Source organism: Octopus sinensis, linkage group LG27 (genome assembly GCF_006345805.1).
Source record: "Octopus sinensis linkage group LG27, ASM634580v1, whole genome shotgun sequence".
Taxonomy (NCBI): Eukaryota; Metazoa; Mollusca; class Cephalopoda; order Octopoda; family Octopodidae; genus Octopus; species Octopus sinensis.
The window spans coordinates 6225753-6234278 of record NC_043023.1 but is presented as its reverse complement, the minus strand read 5'-3'; the positions used below and the strand labels follow the sequence as shown (position 1 = coordinate 6234278).

The 8526-nt window shown below is 42.3% G+C and overlaps 2 protein-coding genes across 2 annotated transcripts in view; both read left to right on the top strand.

Annotated features, from left to right (window-relative positions):
- LOC115225490 (neurofascin-like) overlaps nucleotides 1-8526 on the top strand; it is a 498646-nt gene that overhangs the window by 223661 nt on the left and 266459 nt on the right. The window lies entirely within an intron of this gene.
- Nucleotides 1-8526, top strand: part of LOC115225288 (ubiquitin-like modifier-activating enzyme 1) — a 130695-nt gene that overhangs the window by 25413 nt on the left and 96756 nt on the right. The window contains exon 2 of the mRNA XM_029796226.2: nucleotides 221-318. The gene's annotated coding sequence lies outside the window, so the exon portion shown is untranslated. The remainder of the gene's footprint in view (nucleotides 1-220; nucleotides 319-8526) is intronic.

The window sequence follows — 8526 nt, the reverse complement described above, 5'->3', positions numbered from 1 at the left end:
ACACAGACACACACTGTTGCTCTCTTTCATATGCTTAACCCATACATATTTCGATCTAATAACATTACTACCATCATTTTCGTTACTAACATCACCACCAACACCACCTCTACTACCATCACCTTCACCATCACCACCACCACCACCACCATCTCCATCCCTACCATTACCACAAACTTTCTCTTCATTTTCTCACTTTGTCTTTTTCGTCTCTCTTCAGGGAGTTCCGAGTGTTGAACCCAGAGAAAAGTTTTGAAGAAGTTTGACATTTAGAAAAGAATAGGTGGTGACCCTGTTGTTACGGTAACAACAAATTGGGTAAGTTTGACATTATTGTTGTTTAACCCCAGGTTATTCATGATCCCCATAGACCCGTGTTCAAAGATCTTTCAGCTGTGATCATTGCCTCTTGTATTTAAACCTAGTGTATCTAGGACTACATTATCAAATGTACAGTTTACTAAATTATCTTTGGTGGTTATAGTTGCAACTGTTTAGCTCAGGGTCAGTCTTGATCCAGCAGACCTATGATCAAAGATGCTCCAGCTGTGACCATTCCATCTTTTATTCAAACATTGTGTATCTAGGACTACATTATTTAATGTTTAGTATAGTAATTAGTATTTAATTCTTTATTGCCCACAAGGGGCTAAACATAGAGGGGACAGACAAAGGGACTAAAGCGATTATATTGACTCCAGTGCATAACTGGTACTTATTTGATGGACCCCGAAAAGATGGAAGGCAAGGTCAACCTCAGCGGAATTTGAACTCAGAACGTAGCGGCAGACAAAATACCTATTTCTTTACTACCCACAAGGGGCTAAACACAGAGAGGACAAACAAGGACAGACAAATGGATTAAGTCGATTATATCGACCCCAGTGCGTAACTGTTACTTATTTAATTGACCCTGAAAGGATGAAAGGCTAAGTTGACCTTGGCAGAATTTGAACTCAGAACGTAATGGCAGATGAAGTACTGCTAAGCATTTCACCCGGCGTGCTAACGATTCTGCCAGTGACTGTTGTTTAACACCAGGCCAGTCCTGATCCAGCAGACCTGATCAAAGATGTTCCAGCTGTGACCATCCTGTCTTTTATTCAGACACGTTGTGTCTAGGACTACACTATCTAATGTATAGTATAGTAGTTAGTATCAGTGGCTATAAATGCTGTTGTTGTTGTACAACTTGAGGTCAGTCTTCACCCAGCTGAACTATGACCAGTGATGTTCCAGTGGGACCATCCCATCTCTTATTGAGGCATAATGTATCTAGGACTGCATTATTAAATGGTACAGTAGTTGTGTGTATAGTTGGTTAACCCCCAGATCAGTTCTGATCCAGCAGACCTCAGCTCAAAGATGTTACAGCAGTGATCTCCCATCTTTTATTACAGACATAGTGTATCTATTCATCTATCTATCTATCCGCTCAGTCGAAGTCGACTCTCGGTCACTCGTTGGATCAGTGTCCTCCAGTCAGTTCTATCCTGGGCTGCTTCTTTCAGATTGGCTATGTCTATTCCGGTATCACTCCTGATGGTGTCAAGCCATCGGGTTCTTGGTCGGCCTCTTCCTCTCTTGCCACTGACCATTCCAGGCATGATGTCCTTCTCCAGGGATTTTCTCTGCATAATATGACCGAAATATGCCAATCTATGCTTGGTGGTCCTAGCTTCTAGCGACATTTTCGGCCTGATCTGCTTAAGAACTTCTCCATTGGTGAGCCTCGCTGTCCATGGAATCCGTAAAAGTCTTCTCCAACACCAAAGCTCGAATGCATTAATTCTCTTCTGGTCATTAATTCTCTTCTAGTGTATCTAGGACTACATTATTATATTGTTATTGGTATCCTTTTGTCTCGGGAGACAATAGAGTTGCACATAAACTAATCCAGTCTGGTTTTTACATTTCATGCCCTCTCCAGTTTCCTCTCTAGTCTTGCGCAGGCCTGGGCCAGATGTGAGAAAATCCTGGGTAGCCCAATCGTCAGGATTCCTCTCTCAACTTTACTTACGTAGTCCAAAGGAGTCCAGAGCATTATGTTTGACACCAACTTGGTTGCAGGAGCTGCCGGAAGAGTGTCGAGTCGAACACTAAGTTGCCTATGGGGCTCCACTCCGGATTTCTTTGAAGGTTGTCTTCTTTCTGTAACCCTGGATAGGGGCCCATATCGGGTACTGTCAGCCGGAGCCAGCTGAGCCCGGGACTCGTGTCAGGCAGGGTTGTCACTCCCTGAAGCTACACACTACCTAATTAAATATATAACCTAGTAGTTAATATTTACTTTAAATTTCGGCACAAGGCCAGCAGTTTTGGGGAAGTAGTTAAGTTGATTACATTGATCCCAGTTTTCAAATGGTACTTATTTTACCAGTGCTGAAAGCATGGAAGGTTAAGTCAACCTTGATGGAATTTGAACTCAGGACGTAACCATGTATAAAATGCCACTGATTCTGCCAAGATACTGCCTTAATATAATGATTATTAAATGTGACTATAATTCTTCTTTAGCCCCAAGCAGGTCCTGATCCCGTAAGTGCAATCAAAGATGTTCCTGCTGTGACCATTTTGTCTTTTATTCCAGACATATTGTATGTAGGATTACATTAATGTACACTTTGATTTATATATATATATTGTGTAGGCATCAGTTAGAGGAGTTTAATACCTCTAAGGGATAATTAAATCCGAAGTTACTCTTGGTTATTACCTGGCTAGGTACAGTCTTTTGTAAGGTTGTATGGTAGCAGGTGGTTCGGTTGGTAAACTGTAGTTTAAGTTATATAGAAGAGAATGGATGTAAATAACAAGGAGAAACTTGTCGTTTTCGCTGGTATGCCTTCAATTTAATTAAATAACAAGAAGGTAGCATTTACGATCGTTTCAATTTACTCATCATCATCATCATTTAACGTCCACTTTCCATGCTAGCATGGTTTGGACGGTTCGATCTGGGAAGCCAGGAGGCTGCAACAGGCTCCAGTCTGATCTGGCAGTGTTTCTACAGCTGGATGCCCTTCCTAACGCCAACCCCTCCGTGAGTGTAGTGGGTGTTTTTTAGGTGCCAGGCGAGGCTGGCAACAGCCACGATCGGATTGGTGCTTTTTACATGCCACTGGCACAGAAGCCAGTCTAGGCGGCGCTGGCATCGGCCACGTTCAGATGGTGCTTTTTACGTTCCACCGGCACAGGGATTACAACTACAATTTCCATTGATTTTTGATCGTGTACTTGACTCAATAGGTCTCCTCAAGCACAGGGTCGAAAAAGTGTTTCTTTACTTGTCACCTGCACAGGAGTTAGTCCAGCGACATTAGCAACTGGTGGGTGCCAGTCGAATTCGATTTCACTTGTCCCAACAGGTCTTCACAAGCAGAGTTTAGTGTCCAATGAAGGGAGGTTGGCATGGGTGCTAGTCGTCGGATGAGGTCTGATTTTGAATTCAATTTCAACTTCTTTGCCTCAACAGGTCTTCGCGTGTCCAAAGAAGGAAAGGCATGCATAAGTGGGCTGGCTACATCCCTGGCAAGGGACACGGGATGGACTCACTTGTCCTGCCGGGTCTTCTCACGTACAGCATATTTCCAAGGGTCTCGGTCACTAGTCATTGACTCGGTGAGGCCTAATGTTCGAAGGTCGTGCTTCACCACCTCGTTCCAGGTTTTCCTGGGTCTACCTCTTCCACGGGTTCCCTCAACCGCTAGGGATTGGCACTTTTTCACACGCCTATCTTCATCCATTCTTGCCACATGACCATACCAGCGCAAACATCTCTCTTGCACACCACAACTGATGCTTCTTAGGTCCAACTTTTCTCTCAAGGTACTTACACTCTGTCGAGTATGTACACTGACATTACACATCCATTGGAGCATACTGGCTTCATTACTCAGCTTACGCATGTCCTCAGCAGTCATGGCCCATGTTTCACTGCCATGTAGCATGGCTGTTTGTACACATGCGTCATACAGTCTACCTTTTACTCTGAGCGAGAGGCCTTTTGTCCCTAGCAGAGGTAAGAGCTCCCTGAACTTTGCCCAGGCTATTCTTACTCTAGCAGTTACACTTTCAGCACACCCACCCCCGCTACTGACTTGGTCACCTAGGTAACGGAAGCTATCAACTACTTCTAGTTTTTCTCTCTGGAATGTGGCGGGAGTTTTCAGTGTTATTTATAGCTCCCGAGCATCTGCCACATACAAAAGCTATCTTCCCAGTTAGCCTTCCTTTGATATTACTGCACTTCTTACATGTCCATAGCTTACACTGGGTACATCTTGTGGAGTTTCTACCTATGCCTTTTCTACAGATTGAGCAGGGCCATCTACCTGAAGGGATTTGTGGTTTGCCTGCCTTCCTACTTATTAGGACTTTTGTTTTAGCTAGGTTGACTCTAAGGCCCTTCGATTCTAATCCTTGCTTCCACACCTGAAACTTCTTCAGTTCTGATAGTGACTCAGCAATTAGAGCAAGGTCGTCAGCATAGAGGAGCTCCCAGGAGCATCCAGTCTTGAATTCCTCTGTTATCTCTTCAGAATGCGAAAACTAGATTGATACATCGGTTGGGATGTGAAAATATTTTTGCATCCCATCCACTGCATCAATCTAATTTTTGCATTCTGAAGAGATTTACTAAAACCAGTAAATCGAAATAATTGTAAATGCTACCTTCACCATTGCTTCCTTCATCTTTGTTACCTAATTAAATTAAAGGCATACCAGCGAAAACGATGAGTTTCCCCTTGTTGTTACATCCATTTTCTTATATATATTATTTCTTTATTGCCCACAAGGGGCTAAACATAGAGGAGACAAACAAAGACAGACAAAGGGATTAAGCCGATTACATTGACCCCAGTGCGTAACTGGTACTTAATTTATCGACCCCGAAAGGATGAAAGGCAAAGTCGACCTCGGCGGAATTTGAACTCGGAACGTAACGACAGGCGAAATACGGCTACGCATTTCGCCCGGCGTGCTAACGTTTCTGCCAGCTTGCCGCCTTATATATATAATCATCATCATTGTGTAATGTCCGTTTTCCATACTAGTACGGGTTGGACAGTTCGACTGGGGTCTGGGAAGCCAGGAGGCTGCACCACGCTCCAGTCTGATCTGGCAGTGTTTCTACAGCTGGAAAGCCCTTCCTAATGCCAACCACTCTGTGAGTATAGTGGGTGCCTTTTACATGCCACCGGCACAGGTAACACAACTAAAATTTCCATTTGTTGTTTATTTTGATGTTGATGAATTTGACTCAATAGGTCTCCTCAAACACAGCAGGTGACCCTACGATCCAAGGTAAGCACAGCAGGTCGTTCTGCAATCCAAGGTACTTTGGATGGGCCGGAGCTGCTATGTGAAACTGGTGCAGGAAACAGCCATGAACTCATGTTATTTGTCGGGTCTTCGCAGTTACAGCATATATATATGTATATATACCGTACACTTAAATTTATATATATGTGTGTGTGTATATATATAATGTCAAAAGGATGCACCTCCTCTAGAGCAAGACTTCTGTTTCTCTGTCACCTTTCATCATCTGAAACAAGATCACCTCCTACAATAGCCCTCTCCCTTTTAAAGGATTTTTGTCTTGCAGGTTACTCGGTGACCCTGCTAGTGCTGGTGCCCCGTAAAAAGCTCCCAGTCCGCACTGTAAAGTGGTTAACACTTGGAAGGGCATTCAGCTGTAAAAATCTTTCCAAAACTGATCGCGTTTGTGCTGGTGCCATGTAAAAAGCATCCAGTCCACATTGTAAAGTGGTTGGCACTTTGAAGGGCATCCAGCTGTAAAAACCATACCGAAACTGACCCCCCACCTGTACAGGTGTCATGAAAAAGCACTACGTTCACTCTGCGTAGTGTTTGTTGCCAAAACAAACACAGATGTCTGGTGCAGTCTTTTGCCTGGCCAGTTCCTGCCAAACCGTCTGGTCTATGCCAGCATGGAAGCAGATGTTAAATGATGCGGATGATATTACTGGCACTCCATCAATTCGATGAATGTTCCAGTTGATTTGTTCAACAGAACAGTCAGCTTGCGATTTTAGAGTGCAAGTGGCTGGCCGGTCTATAGATACACATAACTTTAACCCTTTAGCATTCAGATTATTCTGTCAAATGTATAGCTTATGTATTCACAACATGTAAAATTAATCTTGCATCATTTGATGGCTTTGAGATTTCAATGATGTGATTGTTTATTTTTAAAATGACACAATGAGGTAGCTATGAATGACCATATCTGACTAGTTTGAACATAAAATAGGTAGAATATTTTGGCTGGATATGGCTGGTTTAAACACTAAAGGGTTAAATGTAGTTCTCAGGGAGATTCAGTGTGACACCGAATGGCACAAGGCTGGCCCTTTGAATTCCAGGTACCACTCATTTTTGTCAGCTGAGTGGAATGGTGCAGCATGAAATAAAGTGTCTTGCTCAAGGACACTACATGCTGTCCAGTAACAAACTCCCGACCTTATTATCGTGAGCTAAAAAGCCTAGCCACTAAGCCAGACGCCTTCACACACATGTACATACATACATGATGGGCTACCTCTTTTAACTTCCAGATAACTCTCTTTTACTCTTTTACTTGTTTCAGTTATTCGACTGCGGCCATGCTGGAGCACCGCCTTTAGTTGAACAAATCGACTCCAGGACTTATTCTTTGTAAGCCTAGTACTTATTCTATCTGTCTCTTTTGCCAAACCGCTACGTTACGGGGACATAAACACACCAGCATCAGTTGTCAAGCGATGTTGGAGGGACAAACACACGCACCCATATATATATATATATATATATATATATATATATACACACACACACACACACACACACACACACACTTATATACGACGGGCTTCTTTCAGTTTCTGTCTACCAAATCCACTCACAAGGCTTTGGCTGGCCCGAAGCTATAGTAGAAGACACTTGCCCAAGGTGCCACACAGTGGGACTGAACCCGGAACCATGTGCTTGGTATGCAAGCTACTTACCACACAGCCACTCCTGCGCCTTTGTCTTGGATATCTAATAAATGGATATTTTTTAATGAAGTTTTCTATAAATATGCATCAGGTGGTGCAGATTCCTCTTATATTGCAGTTTGTAGCGAATTTTTTTTTTCTGGAGGATGCAGAGAGATGTTTTCGAAAATTCACACGTGTCGGCTTTGTTTCCTCCTAACTTCCAGAAAATTGAGTATTTTAAAATTAAATTTCTCCAAATACCTTTCAGAGTATGTAGATCACGACTATATTGGAATTTTATATGAAAAAAAAAATCATTAGATCGTACACACATCACATAATACCTACAAAATGAAACTTGAAATTTCGAGAAAAAATTGTGATGCTTCATTATGTATGTGCACGAGCCAACTAATTTTTTGTCTTTCGTATCAAATTCTGATATAATCATAATCTACACACCCTGAAAGGTATTTGTAGAAAATTCCATTAAAAAAATACACATTTTTCTGAAAGTTTTGAGGAAACAAAACTGACCCCGAGTGAATTTTCCGAAACTCTTCTCTCCAACCACGGAATCTTATATTATTATTAATCAGAATCTTATATTGGCGATCTTTCGTCTCTAGTATACCTTTCCGTCGATTCCGTAAATTTTTTTTTTTTTTTACATATGGGCTTGCGGGAACTTTTGAAGTAATATACATACATATACACATACACAGTAAAAATTTCAGTTATCTCTTTCTTTCACAGACACTAACAGAAGCACTTTACTTACACAACCCCATCAAACACACACACACACATATACATCAATGCTTGCCATGCACGGTAACTTCAAAAGAACTTCCCTCGTCATACAATCGCTTTCTCTTAGTCTCTTTCGCTCTCATTACTTCAAAAGTTCCCGCAAGCCCATATGTAAAAAAAAAAATTTTTTACGGAAATCGACGGAAAGGTCTACTAGAGACGAAAGATTGCCCTTATATTATCTGAAGCGCATTTCTGGAAAATTTCTTTAAAAAATATCAGTTTTTTAAAAAGTTATGAGGAGACAAAGCCGGCAGGGTGGGGGTACTTATATAAGCATGCCACTAAATTTCTATTGTCCTGTACAGACAGGACAATAAGTATATTTATTAGAAATTACATGAAGGGAATCGGTGAGTTATCAACGATTCCCTTATACAAGAACTTTGGTCTCCCAGATTTCCGAAACTGGTGAGATGGGTGGGGTTAATTTTCCGTTTAAACTAGTCCTGGGCGACATGTAGCCCGCGGGACAGTCTGGAAATTCACGAATAACGAAAAATTATTTCGAGTTTCTTTGTTTTGTTTTCGGTAGTGCGGCCCGCCAGATGTCGAACCTTGTATCATGCGGCCCGCCTCATCAAAAATGTTGCCCATACATGGTTTAAACTGTTACAAACCCCCACCTGTAGGAAAGGGAGTTTTCACGGGCTGCATTCCTATGAAGCAGGACTAGGCATAAAGGGCTGTGAAGAGCCTGGCGGAGTGGGCACAGTTAAGGGCGACG